This window comes from Macrobrachium nipponense, chromosome 48 (assembly GCF_015104395.2).
Source record: "Macrobrachium nipponense isolate FS-2020 chromosome 48, ASM1510439v2, whole genome shotgun sequence".
NCBI classification, from domain to species: Eukaryota; Metazoa; Arthropoda; class Malacostraca; order Decapoda; family Palaemonidae; genus Macrobrachium; species Macrobrachium nipponense.
Genome location: NC_087223.1, coordinates 20,145,895 through 20,165,723, shown reverse-complemented (window position 1 = coordinate 20,165,723; position 19,829 = coordinate 20,145,895). Strand labels below are relative to the sequence as shown.

The 19,829-nt window shown below is 43.4% G+C and overlaps 3 long non-coding RNA genes across 7 annotated transcripts in view; 2 read left to right on the top strand and 1 right to left on the bottom strand.

Annotated features, from left to right (window-relative positions):
- Window positions 1-19,829, top strand: part of LOC135205102 (uncharacterized) — a 96,836-nt gene that overhangs the window by 8,521 nt on the left and 68,486 nt on the right. The window lies entirely within an intron of this gene.
- Window positions 1,014-2,454, bottom strand: LOC135205106 (uncharacterized). 4 transcript variants are annotated; one of them, XR_010312485.1, is made up of 4 exons: window positions 2,347-2,454; window positions 1,866-1,976; window positions 1,604-1,678; window positions 1,014-1,267 (listed from the first exon to the last, which is right to left on the bottom strand). It is a non-coding gene; the product is annotated as an uncharacterized LOC135205106 (long non-coding RNA). The 4 variants fall into 4 exon arrangements; XR_010312486.1 differs by lacking the exon at window positions 1,604-1,678 and having other exon boundaries at window positions 1,828-1,976; XR_010312488.1 differs by lacking the exon at window positions 1,604-1,678 and having other exon boundaries at window positions 1,014-1,305; window positions 1,903-1,976.
- LOC135205103 (uncharacterized) lies at window positions 12,238-14,661 on the top strand. 2 transcript variants are annotated; one of them, XR_010312482.1, is made up of 3 exons: window positions 12,238-12,346; window positions 12,389-12,704; window positions 12,745-14,661. It is a non-coding gene; the product is annotated as an uncharacterized LOC135205103 (long non-coding RNA). The 2 variants fall into 2 exon arrangements; XR_010312481.1 differs by having other exon boundaries at window positions 12,250-12,346; window positions 12,389-12,664.

Sequence of the window (19,829 nt, the reverse complement as noted above, 5' to 3'; positions counted from 1 at the left end):
ACATCCAATAGGGTAATCATTACATTCTTTATGGATTAGAGCCATTGGTTCTTGCTTGGTTGGCCGTTGGAGTTTTGTTAAGTACTACTGGAACTACATATCTAATTCATGTGTTATAAAATAATTGCATGAGCGACACCTCTTTGAAAGTAGCCCTTGTTAATAAATTCCATTGGTGAAGAGAAACAAATACGGAGGGCACATGCATGTAGTTTTTGGGTTGGTTGATGCTGTAAAATGCCTTTGATCAATAAAAGTTAAAATCTAGCCATTGCACGGGAAAGTTGAAGGACTTAACACTAGACCTTTTAGAAGAGATATGTTTATACCAAGGTTTAACTCGCTACTGGGGACTTCTTAACCATACAGGTAGTACTGTTTAATGCTGTTTGGATGGGGATCTAGTTTTCATTGTTCTAGCAATGTAGGGGTTCTTAATAGGTGGAAGAATAGAGATTGGGGAGGGAGTTGGGAGACTAATCAAGTTCGTGCTAATTGCAGAGTGCGTGCTTTTGCCTACTGCGCAATGGCTGTTGTCAAGGGTGTTCCTACCTCATTTCCAAATCATAACTGCTGCATCGTGGCAGTGGATGGTTGTCGAAGAACTACCTCTGTGAATGCAGCTGGTTAACGTGGAAGTTGGACTCATAAATTATTCATCAAATTTGTTAACAGCTCGGTAAAGTGAAGTCAAACCTGGTTCCCAAATTTCCTCCATGCTGGTTTGTATACTTCATGCCATTGTTGTAAGTGAGAAGAGCAGGAGACGTATATGATTTTGTGAACTACTGAGGATTGGCATTGTCTAACTATCGATTTTTGTAGACGTGTTAATAACCACATAATTTATGAATCGCAAACTACTACTACTACTACTATCTGTGAGATTTGGGTTTGAACCAGGTAGTATGCTTTGTAATCTTTTATTAGTGTTTACTTACATTGGATCTAATCTCCAAGAATGTATTATTGTGGGGAAGGGCGGGGGGGGGGGGGGGGGGGGGGGGGGGAGGGGGGGGTATAACAAAAAAAAAAGTTCTTGGTAATTGCAGAGAAACGTGCTATACCTTCTGTAACTGTGTGGTTGGAGGTGTCAGTACTAGGCAGCTGCTTGAAGTTTAAGAAAACCATTGTCTTTTGAGAATTAAGCCAGCAAAGTCATAACATTGCCATCCTAATGGGAGTTCCTGAGCAGTCAAACCCAAATTTACCCTTATCTATCTCAAGAGTCTCGAGTTAGTCCCTCACATTTCCCATCTAAAGTCACCTGACCCCATCTCAAGAGTCACCAGTCGAAGCCACCACCTTCCCCATCTCAAGAGTCACCAGTTGAAGCCACTACCTTCCCCATCTCAAGAGTCACCCGTTGAAGCCACTACATTCCCCATCTGAAGGAAGTCCCCAGTTGAAGCCACTACCTTCCCCATCTCAAGAGTCACCAGTTGAAGCCACTACCTTCCCCATCTCAAGAGTCCCCAGTTGAAGCCACTACCTTCCCCATCTCAAGAGTCCCCAGTTGAAGCCATCACCTTCCCCATCTCAAGAGTCACCAGTTGAAGCCACCACCTTCCCCATCTCAAGAGTCACCAGTTGAAGCCATCACCTTCCCCCAACTCAAGAGTCACCAGTTGAAGCCATCACCTTCCCCATCTCAAGAGTCACCAGTTGAAGCCACCACCTTCCCCCATCTCAAGAGTCCCCAGTTGAAGCCATCACCTTCCCCAACTCAAGAGTCACCAGTTGAAGCCACCACCTTCCCCATCTCAAGAGTCCCCAGTTGAAGCCATCACCTTCCCTATCTCAAGAGTCACCAGTTGAAGCCATCACCTTCCCCCATCTCAAGAATCACCAGTTGAAGCCATCACCTTCCCCATCTCAAGAGTCACCAGTTGAAGCCATCACCTTCCCCATCTCAAGAGTCACCAGTCGAAGCCATCACCTTCCCCATCTCAAGAGTCACCAGTTGAAGCCATCACCTTCCCCCAACTCAAGAGTCACCAGTTGAAGCCATCACCTTCCCCCAAGTCCACCAGTCGAAGCCATCACCTTCCCCCATCTCAAGAATTACCAGTCGAAGCCATCACCTTCCCCATCTCAAGAATCACCAGTTGAAGCCATCACTTTCCCCCATATCAAGAAAGTTGCTAGTTGAAACTATCATCTGCCCCCACTCAAGAGTCTCTAGTTGAAGCCACCACCTACTTCGCTCAGGAGAGTTGTCAGTTGAAGCCATCACCTACCCTATCTCGAGAATCACCAGTTGAAGCCATCATGTACCCCATTTCAGGAGAGTCATCAGTTAAAGCCATCACCTGCCTCCACTCAGTCACTAGTTGAAGCCATCACCAACCCCCATCTCAAGAGTGTCACCAGTTGAAGCCGACATCTGCCCTCATCTCAAGAGAATAGTGTTAGTCAAAGTTATCACTTCCCCCATGTCAAGAGAATCACTGGTTGAAGTCTTTCACCTGTCCCCATGTCAAGAATGCCACTACCCCCATCTTTGCCTTTCACAGTGCAGCTGCTAAATGTCAAGTTGGCTCCATGATATTTGCCTCCCTGGTGTCTGATATTTAAGAATTACAGAAGGTAAAAGGGATAGGGAATTTTTTAAGGGAGTTTCCTCCGGATACTGATTGGTTTAGAAATGACTGTTCTTCGAGTTGAAGCCGTGTAAGACACATATTAATTGAAGTTTTATATTTTTGTATGCGATAATGATAAAATGAAGTTCTGATGATATATAATTGTATCGTGCAGATGTCTACTGTGTCTTGTGATGTTTTTGTTCGAATTGATCTATGGCAAATAATCTGTTATGTGATGAATAATAACGTTTATGTCCGTAGTTTATATTTTAAGAAAAATTATGTTGATGAAAGACTATTAAGAAAAATATGAATGGGGGGGATGGGTTGACTAATTTTGAAAGCGTTTGGTATTTGCAGTTCTCCACACTCTTCCTCGCTATTGTAATTCCCGTGTGGTATTTGCAGTTCTCATCTCTATTCCTCGCTATTTGTAAGTCCCGTGGTTTACATCTTGTACTTCAACTTCGTATTTTGGATGGCTGCGTTTACATCTTGCCATGTAAGTTCATTGCTGTACAGTGTAGTATAGTCTATACGCTTGGATTTATGCCCTTGATAATTGAAATAAGGGGGGAGGGGTTAATCATACACCAGAGAATTTTTGGTAATTGCAGAATGCCCACACCTCTCCATTTGAACTATCTCGGTGCAGTGTTCGTCTCCTGTTTGTCGATTCTGATTAGACCTTTGCGTATAAGTAAGTGAACTATTATGGGAAAAGTTGTGCCTTATTTTGAGTTTTTTGCCTAACAAAAAAAAAACTATACTGGATATGTTGCTTTGCTTTATATTTCACTGGGAATGGGGGGGGATAGGGTTCTAATCCAAGAGGGTTTTTTCTTTTTTTAGCTATTGCAGAAACTATTGCAGTACCATGAAAACAGAAGCGTAGTTTTCCTCTGGTAACATTTCAGCTCGTCGCCATTGGTTAATATGTCGATGCTACCCGAATGAGTTTCGTCTGTAATGAGTATTTTTCGGTAGTTATTTTTGATATATATTGCTCATACATCTTTGATGTCCTTACTCTTAAAATTGGTTGTAGTTGTTGTAAGGGGGGCGGGGTTGTATATCCTAACCCAACAATTTGAGAATTTACAGAAACTTAGAAACTTCTGAAGTGCCTCACTGTACTGAACAGCAAAACTTCAGCTGTTGCCCTGTTGTAAGACAAACTTTTCATAAACAAAATATCTACTGAAGCGCCTTCTGATCAGTTCTCCACTCAATGTGATGGTTTAAATCTACTCCATTCTAAGTAAGTTTTAATCAGGAATGTCCTTGATATAATTGTGTATTTGTACCAAAAAAAAAAAAAAAAAAGAATTTTGATTAAATCTAGAGATATATCATTTAGGAGGGAGGGGGGGAACCCAATGGAAGGAGGCTCTTGTTATTTGCAGATAATCATCCTCTGGAAGGTCCTTCTCAGCATGCGATTTTTGGGTGTACTTCCTGCTGCAGTGTTGCTGTTGCAGTGTAGCTGTTGCCCTGCGAAAACAATGCAACAGTGAAGACTTTGAAGTCGGCAAAGTGCCACTTTATGTTGACTGTTGACAAGGTGATGTTCTTGGCTTCTGTAAGTTTGATAGACATTGTCCTCCTACCAGTGCAGTGTTGTCCCCAAAGCTGGTTTGTTGAAAAAATTATAGAAATTGAAGAGAAAATCATTTGTTTATTTGTACAGCATATTTAGTTAACAGAGCTCATTAATGTAAAGTTGTGTATGGGAAAACTATAATTTGTTCATGAAACTTACCTGTCAAATATATATATAGCTGTATTTTCTGAAGTCCGACAGAATTTAAAAAACTTCCGACACACGCAGTGGTCGGCCAGGTGGTTAGTACCCATTCCCGCCGCTGGGAGGCGGGTATCAGGAACCATTCCCATTTTCTATTCATAATTTTTCTGTCGCCGGTGCTGAAAACACCTGTTTTCAGTACCTCCGTCTTAGGATTTTGGAAACTTCATTGCCGCTAAGTATCCTAATTGTCTTTTGATTTATTTACTTGGATTTGTGGCTAGGCATACGCTATCTTAAATTGATTTGAATTTGATTCATTTTTGCATAAGATATCTGAATCTAGTTAGGCTAGTTTCAGAGGGTGTTGTCTGCAAAGATAGGGTGTGGCTACCGAAAGCTTTGGTAGATCCGCACTTGGTATGCACGAGGGGTTTGGGTCTTGCTTCTTTGTTGAGATTTGTCATGTAAGGAGTGTGAGACTTTGTCTATTCCGTAAGGAAGACGTATGATTCGTATGTACGCAATTAATCAGTAAACATGTCTAATTCCGTAAGGAAAAAGTATGATTCGTATGTACGCAATTAATCAGTAAACAAAAGTCAGGGTAGTGAACCTGCTAACCTTCCTGTAGACTTTATTTTGCCTAACCCTATAGTATGGCCTACGGGTTATGAATATGTCTGCGAGAGGTGCTCGCTCTCCTTCATTGTTGTGAAGAGTGCTACTTCTGTTATTGTTACTCCTAACCCTGTAATGTTGCCTTCGGGCCCTAAAAACAGTGTCTGTAGAGGTTATTGCCCTTTTCTCTTATACTCTTTCGATTCGTAACTTAGAATCGAAAGTGCTTGCTTTAGAGAGCAATAAGTGAAGGCTAAGTGCAGTGATAGTGCCCCTTGTGTAGTGGAGGGTGCGTCAGATCGGTCCTTATAACGCCTCTAGGTCTAGACCTCTGTCGGACTCCCAGGACCACAGGGAGAGGGCATGTCGAAAGCCGAAGGAGGGTTACGAGGAACCCCCACCGATCTGGCGTGCCTTCGGCAGTTTCTGATGAAAAAACATCCAGACTGCCAAAGTTCGTGCACGAGCACGAATCCTGAAGGATTGCTTCTCGTCCTCCGAGGCGTCCTCCCCGCGCAAGGGTTGGAGCTCTCGGAAGGACTCGCGCCCTCTAAGAAGCTTTAGAGAAGAGGACGCTTACGTCCTCTCTCTCGTCAGGAGGGAAACGTCAGATCCGCCCCATAACGCCTCTAGGCCTTGGACCTCTGTCGGACTCCCAGGGCTAGGGAGAGGGCATGTCGAAAGCCGAAGGAGGGTTACGGGGAACCCACATCGATCTGGCGTCCCTTCGGTAGGACCTGTTGACGTTTCCCAGGCTGCGGAAGATCGTGCACGTGCACGAATCTCGAAGGACTAGCGCCCTCTAAATAGAAGCTTTATAGAAGAGGACGCTTCACGTCCCCTTACTCTCTCGTTATGCGTTTCAGTGAGAAGTAAGAAGGCGAACGTCGCCTGATCACGTGTACGTCTTTCCACCGAGAAATATGAAAAAAGAAGGCAGTTTCTCTCGCTTGTTTTGACGCCTGTCAGGAGCGTGACGCTTTTCTGCACGCTTCTTTTGACGCTCGGCTTGAACGGGACGCTCGGATGGACGCCAGGCGCGCGCCAGTGGACGCCGAGCGCGCGCCAGGACGCCGAGCGTCCTCGCAAATGGACGCCAGCGCACACCAGGTTTGTCTCCTGGCTGAACGTTTCTGTTGAACTCTTCAGACTTCAAGCTCTTGTTTAAGATTTGAGCCTCAAGAATGTGAAGTAAGCAGTGCTTCGGAGGAAGCTTAAAGTGAACAGACAACTTCGTCTTCGAAACCCAGCAAGACCTCGGGTTTCGTGAATTCAAGAGGTCTCTGTCAATATTATATTGCTTTTCGCAAAGGGGATGGAGTTAAGGAAAGCTCAAGGGAAGATCTCGTTTTCTCTACCGCAGTCAAGACTTTGCGATAAGGCAGTTACGGGTTATGTAAAGGCTCGACGTCTCGGCGACGTTCAGTAGGATTCTTGCAAAGGCATTCATCAAAAGGACGCTCTTCAGGAAAGCGCAAGACAGGACTTCCTTTGCCACCTTTGCCATACTGCCAATAAATTTTAAGCTTTAGCAGGCATTAGCTGTGATACGGGAGAGGAAGCTGGTTGGAGAGTTTCTTCCTCTTCCCAGGATAATTTTGCAAGCTTTTTAGCCCATCTGAAAGGGTTTTTCAGATGATAGATTTTTGTTAGTTTCTAGTCGGGACTACGCTGCCGAATTGAACATCGTCGTTCTACCTGCTGTAAGCCCTGTCTCTTAACAGGATTCTTGCCCCTTTCTCGTTTGAGACGGGAATCGGAAAAATAAAATGCTCGACTTCCTGGATTACGTTTTGTCAATTCAGTGACTTTCCCCCATTGACAATATTCTATCGTTTTGTCAAGTAAGTGGGTATCCCCTCATTGACAAAATATCTCTTTGTCCCGTAAATGGGTTAGTTCTCATTGACAAACATCTCTTTAACTTGATATTACGTAAGCGAATAAGCTCTTATTGACAAGATTCGGAAGAGCTCTCATTCGTCATTCGCAGACTCGTACAAAGAAATAGACTTGTAGACTACGTCAATGAACGCTTAGGTCCAATAACATAAGAAGCTTGAGCTGTCTGCTTCGATTCTCTAAGTTTTGTTCATGAAACTTGCCTGTCAGATATGTATGTAGCTGTATTTCCGAATTCAGCTATATATATGTCTGCCAGGTAAGTATGAACAAACTTTATTGTGATATAATAAAATATTTTGCCTTGCGTTATTTTACTACTGGTTGGTTCAAGTCATACACGCTTGCTGTAGTTACCTCTTCGGATGGCAACCGAGAGGTCTATTGTCTATTATTTTAAGGACATTTAATAGTTACTCCCTGCAGCCTTCCAGGAGTTTCCGATTTATCTTTTACCGTTGTATGGTAGTGTTCTGACGACACAAACGCATCTATATATTTAGCGTTTTCTGTTTCGCTTAAATATTACCAGACTTGAGAGTCTCTTTTTGCTAAAAAAATAACAACGGACCTATTCTTCTTGTAGAATAGGGTAGCTGGCAACTCAGACATAAAGTTAAGAGACTACGTTCGTAAGCGCTGGCTGCTGCTGTGGTCTGGGACTGTCCAAGTACCAACCACCAGTAAACGATCGTGCGCTGTCATGGCTCTGTAGGTTACGTTCTCTCTCTCCTCGGGATGACTGACTAACCGTATCTCTGTGCTGGCGGTTACGTCTCTCCTGCGGGATTGACTGACCTAACTGTATCTGTCTGTCCTACAATCACGGACTTTAGCCTAAGATTGAGGGGATTTCTTACGTGAATGAATAAACGTTGCATTCGTTTTGCCTTACTATGTTCAACAGAGTTATCTCAATCCTTTCGGTGCTCGTTTACCGCACGGTATTAGAACTACGAGTCTACCGCAACATTGCACGTTTTTATGCTTCTCCTGTCTTAGGCAAAGCGCAGCCTTATAGGGAAGTAAGCATACTCGGGGAGGGAATGGATGAGCTTGCTGGGGACCATTTCCTTCCTGAGAAGTTTGTTTCCCCGAATAGACTGCAATTCAGACCACAGTTTTTTCCTACCGGGAAACTGAAATATTATTCAAGATCTAGGAATTATTCTGAACATCTCTCAGTGCGTCATGATAGAAAGAATGGGTGCCGGACATCTGGATAGTGTTTCAGATGTCCTGGATCTTAATCTGAAAGAAGTAAATGCAATTCGGTCGTCCCTCCAGTCCTCGAAACGAGTTTTTGGAACCAGTGTCCACATCAACTCTGATATTCCACAGCTCTCTCATATCTTAAGAAGTATCTTCCTCTCTCTCTTCTCTCGGTCCCTGCTTCTAGTTTACGAGAAAGAGCCTATTATAACAACAGGCGTAGAATGTAACGATCCTCTAGGAGGTTCGTTACAGGATTGCAAAAGTCCGTACGAAATCGTCTCGATCGACGGCAGCAACTTTGACTTCCGAGTGGAATCTTTCTTTGAGAAGTATGTTCGAGTTGTGAGACTTTAGGGACGCCCTTTCATTCTTCTCTTCGATATTTTGAGGACGAAGAGGCTTCTTCTTCTCTGCTCCCGTTTTTCTCGATCCGGGATCGGTACCATTAAACGCCATCCTATGATATTGAACGGGATGGATGTTTAGTCTCTTTCCCCCCTTTTTCAATCGCTTAGGAAATGTTAATGAGGATTTATGACGTCCAACCAGGGAGCGACCGAATGACGCTTGATCGCCCCATGTTGGCCCTTCAGATCCTGGATTTCACAGAGGGCCACATCCTTCCTAGTTCACTTTCCAAGGACCTTTTCGAGAGAGTCGGTCTACTCTAACTCGAAAGGTACCTATAACCTCTCCGCTCTGAGTCTGACAACGTTCAGACTATCGAGATGTTGACAGGAATAAGATTACAGTCTTCCATTTCCGTCTGAAGAATGGGATAAGCTGGCAGTCACAACTATTTAAAGAATACGCAAATATGTTGTTGACGGCTTTTGGGCTCAGAGATTTGCGTCTGTCAACAACAAGGCCCTTCACGATCTTTGAGTTCTGTGGAATCTCGAAACTCGCTCACCATCTACTTTTTGTCTCACCTGTTTTCTCGGAGTCAGACACTCGTTGCGAGATCAGGCGACATATAGTAGCCCTGAGTTTCTTGTTGACGAAGTCGGTTGCGTTTATACACCCCCGATGATCGTGTAACATGAGACCAGGTTGGACTGTCAGGCATTCTTTTCCTTCGGGACTGAATCGCCTTTTTGCTCCTTGCTCCTTTCTCCTGGCACCAGAAGCTCGAGTCAGGAGTTGTATTCGCTGACGACGTTGGGTTGCGTTGATACACCCCCCAAGGTTTGCTTAGATTGAATCGCCCAGGCAGTCCAGACACTCATCCTTCAGCGAAGAATAGTGCCTTATGGTCTTCAGGGTACAGCCTTGCTGTCCTTGATTCGTCTGACTGGTCAAACTGGGTCGGTCACCTGACTTTAGTACAGACGGACTGACTGTGCATGTCCAGATCGAAGCTTTCAATATGGAACTTAGACGTAGTCTGAAGTTCTTGATGTCAAAGCATTCGAACCTCTCCTACCTGTTAACTTCTTGCATGTGATCAGGAAGGCCTTCTTCTAACCACCCTATATACGACAAAAGAGGGTTAGTGAGATTTTAAGCCATCGTCACCCGTTTGTCTTGGGCCAGGAGCTTGGAAGCAGGTTGGCACAAGTTAGTGGGCAGGATCCAGAGAGAGTCCTGTGCCCTGTCAGGTCTCTCAAGTTTTATCTACAATAAAACTCTGAAAAGTAAAGTCTAAGTCATTCGGGTGCAAGATCTGCAAGTGTTCCGAAAAAGACCGTACTTGCACCCATATCGAAGAACAGAACACCCGGCTTTTAGTGTTAAAGGATTTCTTTCAAAAAATTATGCTCCTTCATTGTGTTTGCACAAAGATTTGAAAATCTTTTTATCTGAATGCTCACGACTTGTGAATTCTAGAAGGCGCGGCCTCAGAAGCATTTCAACGGAGCATGGCACTCAGCAACATCCTGAGTACCATGTTTTAGCGAAGCAACTCTGTGTTCACTTCACACTACCCTGCGAGATGTGAAGATGGCATATGAGATCTGCTGCTCACTAGGGCCATACGTGTCTGCAGACAACAATCTTGGGGGCGAGAAGTACCACTCCATCCTATCCTGTAGAAAATGGTTAGTGAAGAGCTCTTAATTTAGTTGTTGAGTCGCCGACAACGGCGACTTCTTAACTCTTAAGCCTTAGTTAACACACCTTAACTTTGGCTAGGTTGGTCAGGTGGTGATATATATATTTATTATATATCATTTATTTTATTATTATTTTTAAAGAACCACTTTTTATTTTTAAAACACAAAAACCACTTCTTAGACCCTCATGTATGGTCAATACAATAATGGTCTACGGTCACATTTGTGGTCACGGCCCCACCCGTTGACAGAATCATCTGTAGTGCACCAGCTTTATAGGTCTCTACCTCGCTGGCAACTCTAGTAAAGCAGCAAGGCAGACTTGGGTGACAGTAATCACTAACAGGTGGAACCAAGATGTAATCATCTGCATGCATTTGTTTTCCCAAATCCTTCTATTCTGTCCCTTCCCACCTCCAACGGTGGGATTCAGCTATATATATATATCTGACAGGTAAGTTTCATGAACAAAATGATATTGTTATGATACAATAAAGTTTGTTCATTACTTACCTGGCAGATATATATAATTCAAGTACCCACCCACCTCCCCTCAGTGACATTGACATAAAATTATGAATAGAAAATGGGAATGGTTCCTGATACCCGCCTCCCAGCGGCGGGAATGGGTACTAACCACCTGGCCGACCACTGCGTGTGTCGGAAGTTTTTTAAATTCTGTCGGACTTCAGAAAATACAGCTATATATATATCTGCCAGGTAAGTATGAACAAACTTTATTGTATCATAACAATATCATGTTTAGATGAAGTTTCATGTCTGGTACGTTTTTTCTATTATCTATATCTTTGTTCAGTGCCCTGAGTGAATGACGTGGGGGGCCCAGGTAATTTTACACCAAGACTACATTCCCCCTGGTAAAGTGGGTTGTCTTGTGATGATTGGTGTTCTGTGCAGGTGTTTACGTATAAGTGGGTAAAATAATGTATATAACTTCATAATTTTCTTATATTTTAGGTAATTGTAATAATTTGCTAGCAAGATTTTAATCATATTTTGGGGTGCAGTCGAGTCCTTATCGAAGCATTTTCATTTTTACAGACCTTGTTTTTCATTTTATGAACTGTGAGTTACATATCCAGGTAGAAATTAGTCAGGTCCCCCGTCGCCACTATTAGATGTAGGTTAAATCCCCCACCCCCTACCAAGAGATGAAGGTAGAATCCCTCCGCCACTGCTGAGAGATGTAGGCCTGATCTCCATGCCGCACAGATGTAGGTCGGATCCCTAGCCACCACCAAGAGACACAAGTCAAATCTCCCACAGCCACCGAGAAATGCAGGACAATTCCTTAGCGCCACCGACAGGCGTAGGTCGATTCTCCCACGGCGCCAAGAGACAGATCGATTCTCCGCGGTCCCACAGAGACGCAGGTCGAGTCTCCACCTGCTGTCAACCCCCATCCACCACTCAGGGATGCAGTTCGAATCCCCCCACCCCCAGCCGCCACCGAGAGATGCAGGCAAATCTCCCCCCCGCCAAACCAAGACGCTCAAGTCCCCCAGCCGCCACCAAGAGACGCTGGTCAAGTTTCTCCCCCACGCCATGGAATAGACGCTGGTCGACTCTCCCCCAGCTGCCATGGAGAGACGCAGGTCGACTCTCCCCCAGCTGCCATGGAGAGACGCAGGTCGACTCCCCCCAGCCGCCATCGAGAGACGCAGGTCGACTCTCCCCCAGCTGCCATGGAGAGACGCAGGTCGACTCTCCCCCAGCCCTCCATGAGAGACGCAGGTCGACTCCCCCCACCGCCATTGATACGCAGGTCGACTCCCCCCAGCCGCCTCAGCCAGCCATGGTAGACACAGGTCGACTCTCCCCCAGCCGCCATGGTGAGACGCAGGTCGACTCTCCCCAGCCGCCATGGTGAGACGCAGGTCGACTCTCCCCCCCGCCGCCATGAGACGCAGGTCGACATCCCCCCCCCCCCCAGCCGCCGAGGACCAGGACGACGCCAAGAGACCGCAGGTCGACTCTCCCCCCAGCCGCCATGGAGAGACGCAGGACGACTCTCCCCCCAGGGCCGACCCGCCAAAGAGACGCTGCAGGAGTGACTCTCCCCCCAGCCGCTGCCGAGAGAAGCAGGTTGACTCTCCCCCCCAGCCGCCATCGAGAGACGCAGGTCGACTCTCCCCCCCAGCCGCCGCCAAGAGACGCAGGTCGACTCTCCCCCCAGCCGCCGCCGAGAGACGCAGGTCGAATCCCCCCCAGCCGCCACCGAGGCCTGAGAGACGCAGGTCGAATCCCCCCCAGCCGCCACCGAGAGATGCGGGTCGAATCCCTCCACAGCCGCCACTGAGAGACGCAGGTCAAATCCCTCCCCAGCCGCCACTGAGAGACGCAGGTCGAATCCCTCCCCAACCGCCACCGAGAGATGCAGGTCAGCTCCCCCAGCCGCCTCCTAAAGATGCAGGTCGGCTCCCCCAGCTTCCATAGAGAAGAGAGTCGAATTCCCCAGCTGCCACCAATATCAAAACCGCCCTCTCTCTCTGCTGGTACCCAGAGGGACGCAGGTCAATACCACCCTCTCTGCTGGTACCCAGAGGGGCACAGGTCAATACCACCCTCTCTTCTGGCACCCAGAGGGGCGCAGGTCAATACCACCCTCTCTCTCTGCTGGTGCCCTGAGAGGTGAAAGTCCTCTGCTGGTACCCTGAGAGATGCAGGTCGATACCACCCTCTCTCTGCTGGTGCCCTGAGAGACTAAGTCGAAGCCCTCCTTTGCTGGTATCGCGAGAGATGCAGGTCAAAAACTCTATTGGTGCCCTGAGAGAGGAACCTCCTCTGCAGGTACCCTGAGAGAAGCAGGTCAAAACTACCCCCTCTCTGCTTGTGCCCTGAAAGACGCAGGTTGAACCTGCCCTCTGCTGGTCCACAGAGTTGCAGGTCGAAAACACCCTCTCTTCGCTGGTGCCCAGAGAGAGAGAGGTCGAAGCAGTTTGTTGCTGGTGCCCTGAGAGATTTATGTCGAAACTACTCCCTCTCTGCTGGTGCTCTTGAGATGCAGTTTGAAGCCGCCCTCTACTGGTGCCCTGAGAGACGCAGGTCGAAGCCGCCCTCTTGCTGCTGGTGCCCTAAGAGACGCAGGTCAGAGCCCTCATCTGTCCCGAAGTGGTTGCTGTTTAGATCCTCAAAGATAAGAAATATGACTGCCATTATATAATTGGGTGTGTAATGCCAGATATTCTAGCAAGTTGCAGATCACTTATGCTTTACCAGCTATCAGAACTGATTTTTCTATTTTTTGGCATTAACTTCGTGATATTTTCTCAAATGCATGCAAGATTAATGAAGTTTTCCCTTAACAAGTGGTCATGTTATGGTTAAATTGGAGAGCTATGATTAGAATAAATGGAATTTGGGGAGGTGGTAATCAGTCACAAAGCAATTAATTTGTATTTAGTCCTCTCTCTGCCGTCTGCTAAGTCGCAGTCCCTCCTCATATTGGGATATATTTGCATCTACAATTTGCAATGTAAGTTGATTGCTATATAATGCGTCTGTGGAGTTAACTTTTTATAATGGAAATTAGAAAGGGGGGGTGGGGCCTGTTAACCTTATGCCGAAAGATCTTTATTGCAGGAGTTTCCACACTTTGCTGTTTGAAGAACATTTTCCTTGGTGTTGTGTTTATATATTGGAGTTTGAGCATTCAGAACTTCGCATCAAGTAAGCAGAGAATCGTATCTAGTTATTTGAGAAAAGAGGTATAGTTTTCTATTTTGTAGTGATTTTGTTCTGAAGTTGTCTTGAATAGGGATACGTAAGGATAAAACTTTTTGATAATTGGAATATTGGGGGGAAGGGGGGATACCACTCACAGAGAGTTCTTGGTTTTTTGCAGTCTTCTGTCTTCTACATCGCATGTTCCACAGCTAACAGCTGCCAGGTCTCACCATATATTTTTGGATCCATGCGCCAATATTTTTCCATGTAAGTTGGTCGTTGTTTGATGTTTATGTAGTGTTTTTGTGTTCACTGAAGTGAAGGGGGCCGGAGGGGGCCATTAACCTTATGCCAGAGGTTCTTTATTGCAGAAGTTTCCACACTTCGTCATTTGAAGGACATTTTTTGTGTGGTGTAGTTTATACATTGAAGTTCCAATATTCAGAATACGACATCAAGTAAGTGTAGTTCCAGTATTCAGAATATGACATCAAGTGTGTAAATATATTTGAGAAACTTATAATAATTTTTTTTTTTTTAAGTTTGCAAATAGGTAGAAGTATAAGTAATGCTTTCCTTTGAGAAATGGAAGTAATGAAATATTTGGGGAGGGGGCGGGGTTAACACTCACAAAGCAAGTTCTTGGTATTTACAGTCCTTTCTGCTACTTCATATGTACCACAGTTTACGTCTGCAATGGTCTCGCTCGCTTCGATATTTGATAATGTAAGTTGGCAATGGTCTCGATCTCTTCGATGTTTGATAATGTAAGTTGGTTGTCATGCATATGTATAGTGTTAACGATTGTGTTCACTTCCCTTGATATTTGATGTTAGGGATATTATTTTTTAAAATGTTTTTTAACAATTCATGTTAAAATAGGGTTTGGGGCTGTTATCCTTATAGGATCTTATTACAGAAGCTTTCACAGTTCATTATTGGATAAACTTTTCTTGAAATTGATGGTGGTGTTCTGGGATTAAGAACTTCACTTCAAGTAAGTGGAATAGCTCAGTATTGTGTGAATTTTGGCTACAGATTTTTTTAAATGTTTTTTATTGGGGGGTTGGGGGGCCTGTAACACTTCTTTTGATATTGCAGAAACACCCGAGTGGGTACCAATACCAAAGAGATGTGCCCTATTTGCTGCCTTTTTCCACTTTGCACTGATGGTTTCTTGAACGATTGGTAACGATGACTGTTATTTACATTTTGCTGTGTAGAAGAAACTTCAATAACCATATGTATGAGAGAAAGCAATAGCCTTCCTATGTAGTGAGTTTTTTTTTTCAGAAGTTAACCGTTGAATAAGAAGACATGGAAAATGAAAACTTGTCTTTTATTAAAATGAAGTATGTAATGCAATATGGGGAAGGGGGGGTGACCACTCACAAAAACAGGTTCTTGGTCATTGCAGTCCTCTCATTTCTACTGCTTGAGGTGCTACAGCTAGCGTCTGCCACTTGCACGCTTCGTACCTTAGATGCTTAACTACATTTTGCTGTGTGGTGCATATATGGCTGTACATATTTGTTCATTTCTCCTAATAATAGAAATAAAGGGGGGGAGGGGCTGTTAACCTTGCACGAAATCTTTTTAATTGCAGAATTGGATAATTTTCCACTTCAACATTTTGAGAACATTTTCTTGGGTTTGGTGGTTATGTTGGAATCCCAGTTTTTTGAGAACTTCACATCAAGTAAGTGGAATTGCCATGTAGTATTTGGAAGATAGCTCGACTTTTCAATTTGCAGTGAGCTTTTTCTGAAGTTGTAATTGTGTTGAATTAATAGTTAAGTCAAGTTGAAACTTTGAGCAATGGAGGTAATGGAATATTGGAAGGGGGGGCCGGGGGTTACCACTCACAGAACAAGTTCTTGGAATTTGCAGTTCTCTCTACCACATCATAAGTGCCACAGCTAGCTTGCATCCACCATTATCCCACTTCATATGACAGACTTGCATCTGCATTTTGTGTAAGTTGTTTGTTGTATGGTGCATATATGATACAGCTTGTCCATTTCTCTTGCAATAAAAGGGGTGGGGGGCTTTTAACCTTATGCCAAAGGATCTTAATTGCAGAAGCTCCCACACTCATCTTTTAAAGCCATCTTCGTGGTGTAATATGTCTACTTTGGTGGTCTGGGAGTCGGAAATTCACATCCAAGTAAGTGGAGTTGTTTGGTAAATAATGCTACGATATTCTACTAGAGATGTTTTCGTTACTGTAGGTGGACATATCTAAGAGGAGACCTATAACCTTCCTTTTGCAGTGAGATTTATCAGAAGCTAGTAATAGGTAGACCTTTAAGGTAAAAACTTCTCTAGATAGTTGAAAGTAGTGAAATACGTAATGGGGAAGGGGGGGGCGTTACCACTCACAAAGCAAGTTCTTAGTATTTGCAGTTACTCTTTCTGCCACCTCGTAAGTGCCACAGCTTCACTACGTATATCGGATCCTTGTTTCCAGCAGTTGGTCTGTAAGTTGGTTGCTGTATGGTGCTTATATGGAGTATACATTGGTTGCTGTATGGTGCTTATATGGAGTATACATCTTTGTTCATTTCTCTTGTTAATCAAAATTAAGGGGATTTGGGGGGGGCTGTTAACCTTACACGAAATGACCTTCATTGCAGAAGTTGGAAGTCTTCCATCATTTGAAAAACTTTTCCCTACGTGTATTAATGTCGGAGTTGAGGTTGAGGTTTTCAGAACTTCACATCAAGTAAGTGGAGTAGCTGTGTATTTGAAAGAAAAACTATGGTTTAAATTTTTCAGCAAGTATGTTCTTTAGTTGAAATGTTTAAATAGACATAAAGGCCAAAACTTGCCTTTGATGCTTGGAATTACGTACTGTAATGGAATACTTGGGGAGAGGGCGGGGTTCCAGCTCACAAAACGGCCCTTGGTGTTTGCAGTCAGTTCTCAGCTACCTCGTTGTCTCGCTTCATTGGATGCTTATCTACATTTTGCTATGTAAGTTGATTGCTTGTATGGTGAATATATAGTGCATACTATCATGTTGATTTCTCTATTATTGAAAGAAATTGGGGGATGGGGGCCTAATCTTACACATAAGGATCTTAATTACAGAAGTTTCTACATGTCCATCATTTGAAGATCATCATCTTTGTGTAGTGTATGTTTATTTGGTGTTCTAGGACTTGGATGTCACTACAAGTAAGTGGAGTAAATGACTGGATACTTCAGTACATAGATGACTGGATCATTTTCTTTTATAGATGGTTTCGTTTGTATAATGGGGGGTTGGAGCTGTAATACTTGCCGTTCTTTTGATATTACTGAAAACTAACGGTGGTTTTTCTACTTAACATTGCTGAATGCTTTTTTGAAGGATTGCTAATGACTACTTTACATTTTGCTATTTTGGTAGAAGAAACTTCAAGTATCCATGTGCATGAGAGAAGTGCTGTAGTCTTACTTTTGTAGTAGGATTTTTTTTTAACTTTTAATTGAAATATTGGGGAGGAGGGAGGTTACCACTCACAAAGCAAGTTTTTGGTATTTCAGTCCTCTTTTCTGTCACCACCTTAGAGCCACAGCTTGCATCCGCCACATTGTCACTTGGTATGTTGGACCTGTGTCATTTTGTTCCTGTAAGTCGATTGCTGTACTGCATTTATGGTGTGTAGATAGTTCATTCTGTTAATTAAAATTATTGCAGGAAGCTTCATCTTCCATCATTTGAAGAGCATTGAAACTATATTTTTAAATTTTTTGCAGAAGCTTCCAGTCTTCCATCATTTGAAGAGCATTTTTTGAAAAGCTATATTTTTTAAATTTTTTGCAGAGTTTGTTCTCATGTTTTGGATAAAAGATGATGTTCTCAATTTAAGTCTTTGATGGATAGATGTTGAGGTCAAAATTTGCTTTTATTTGTATAACTCAGTGGAATTGCTTTAAATGGAAGACTGGGGAAGAGGGGGGTTATCGCTTACAAAAAGCTCTTCGTATTTGCAGTCTATCTATTCTCTGCCACCTCATTAAGTGTTGCAGTTTGCTTCTGCCTTGGTCTCGCTTCAAATTTGGATGACTTGGTCTCGCTTCAAATTTGGATGCCTTGGTCTCGCTTTCAAATTTGGCTTCAAATTTGGATGATTATCTACATTTTACTATTGTAAGTTGAGTGCTTGTTTGATGAATATATAGTGCATTCTATAGTTGATTTTTCTCTATTATTGAAAGAAAAAGGGGGTGGGGGGCTAAACTTACACACAAGGATCTTAATTACAGAATTTTCCACATCACCATCATTTGCGGATCATCATCTTAGTGTAGTGTGTGTTTACTTGGTGTTCTAGGACTCCGATGTCCACAAGAAGTAAGTGGAGTAGTTAAATAAATGATTGGATAATTTTCTGTTGTAGATGGTTTTGTGTGTGTACCTTTGTTGGGGGGGGTTGGGGCCTGTAATACTTTCTTTTCTTTTGATATTGCAGAAACACTTAGGTGGACACCGTTATTAGAGATTGGCATGCTCTTGGCAGTGTTTTTCTACTTTCCATTGCTGATGGCTTTTTTGAAGGATTGGTAATGGTAACTGTTTTCTTTACATTATGCTAGTAATTTGGTTGAAAAAACTCTTGAGTAGCCATGTGCATGAGAGAAGTCCTTTAGGCTTCCTTGTGTGGTGAGAATTTGTTTTGAATTACTATATTGAATAGGTAGAATGCATAAGCTCAAAAGTTCTTTTTTAGTAATTGGAAGTAATGAAATATTGGGGATGGGGTGGGGTTACCACTCACAAAGCAAGTTCTTGGTATTTGCAGTCCTCTTTCTGTCTCCTACTAAGTGCCACAACTTACATCTGCCACATTTGCACTGTGTACCGAATCCTTGCGTCTTGGTTTTTTTGTGTTCCTGTAAGTAGATTGCTGTACAATGCATGTACGTATGGTGTATAAATCTGTTCATTTCTTATTTTAATTAAAATTAAGGGGTTTGGGACCCCTAGTTAACCTTACATGAAAGGATTGTCATTGCTCAAGTTCCCAGTCTTCCATCACTTGAAGAACATTTTTCTGAAAAGCTATGGTTTTTAATGTTTCAGCGAGGTTGTTTCTAGTTATGTTTTGATAGAAGTTTGTTCTCAGTTTTAAGTCTTGGATTGATACATCAAGGTAAAAAAACTTGCCTTTGATAATTACTACTGTAATGGAATACTGGGGAAGAGGGGTAGGGGGGGGCCACCGCTTACACAAAAAGCTCTTCGTATTTGCAGTCTGTTTGCTGCCACCTCGTAAGTGTCGCAGTTTACTTCTGCCATGGTCTTGCTTCAAAATTGGATGCTTATCTACAATTTGCTATGTAAGTTGATTGCTTGTATGATGAATATATAGTGCATACCATCATGTCGATGTCACTATTATTGAAAGAAAATTGGGGGGAAGGGGGGGCCTAATCTTACACACAAGGATTTTAATTGCAGAAGTTTCTTCATGTCCATCATTTGAAGATCATCATCTTTGTGTAGTGTGTGTTTATTTGGTGTTCTAGGACTTGGATGTCACAACAAGTAAGTGAGTAAATGACTGGATCATTCAGTAACATAGATGACTGGATCATTTTCTCTTTTAGATGGTTTCATTTGTATAATGTTGGGCGGGGCCGCCATAATACTTCCTGTTCTTTTGATATTGCTTGAAAACTTAACGGTGGTTTTTCTACTTAACATTGCTGATGGCTTTTTTGAAGGATTAGTAATGACTACTTTACATTTTGCTATTTTGGTAGAAGAAACTTCGAGTATTCATGTGCATGAGAGAAGTGCTGTAGTCTTACTTTTGTAGTAGGAATTATTTATTTAACTTTTAATTGATATATGGGGGAGGGGGGTGTTACCACTCACAAAGCAAGTTTTTGGTATTTGCTGTCCTCTTTTCTGTCACCACCTTAGAGCCACAGCTTGCATCCGCCACACTTTCACTTGGTATGTTGGACCTGTGTCATTTGTTCCTGTAATGTGATTGCTGTACTGCATTTATGGTGTGT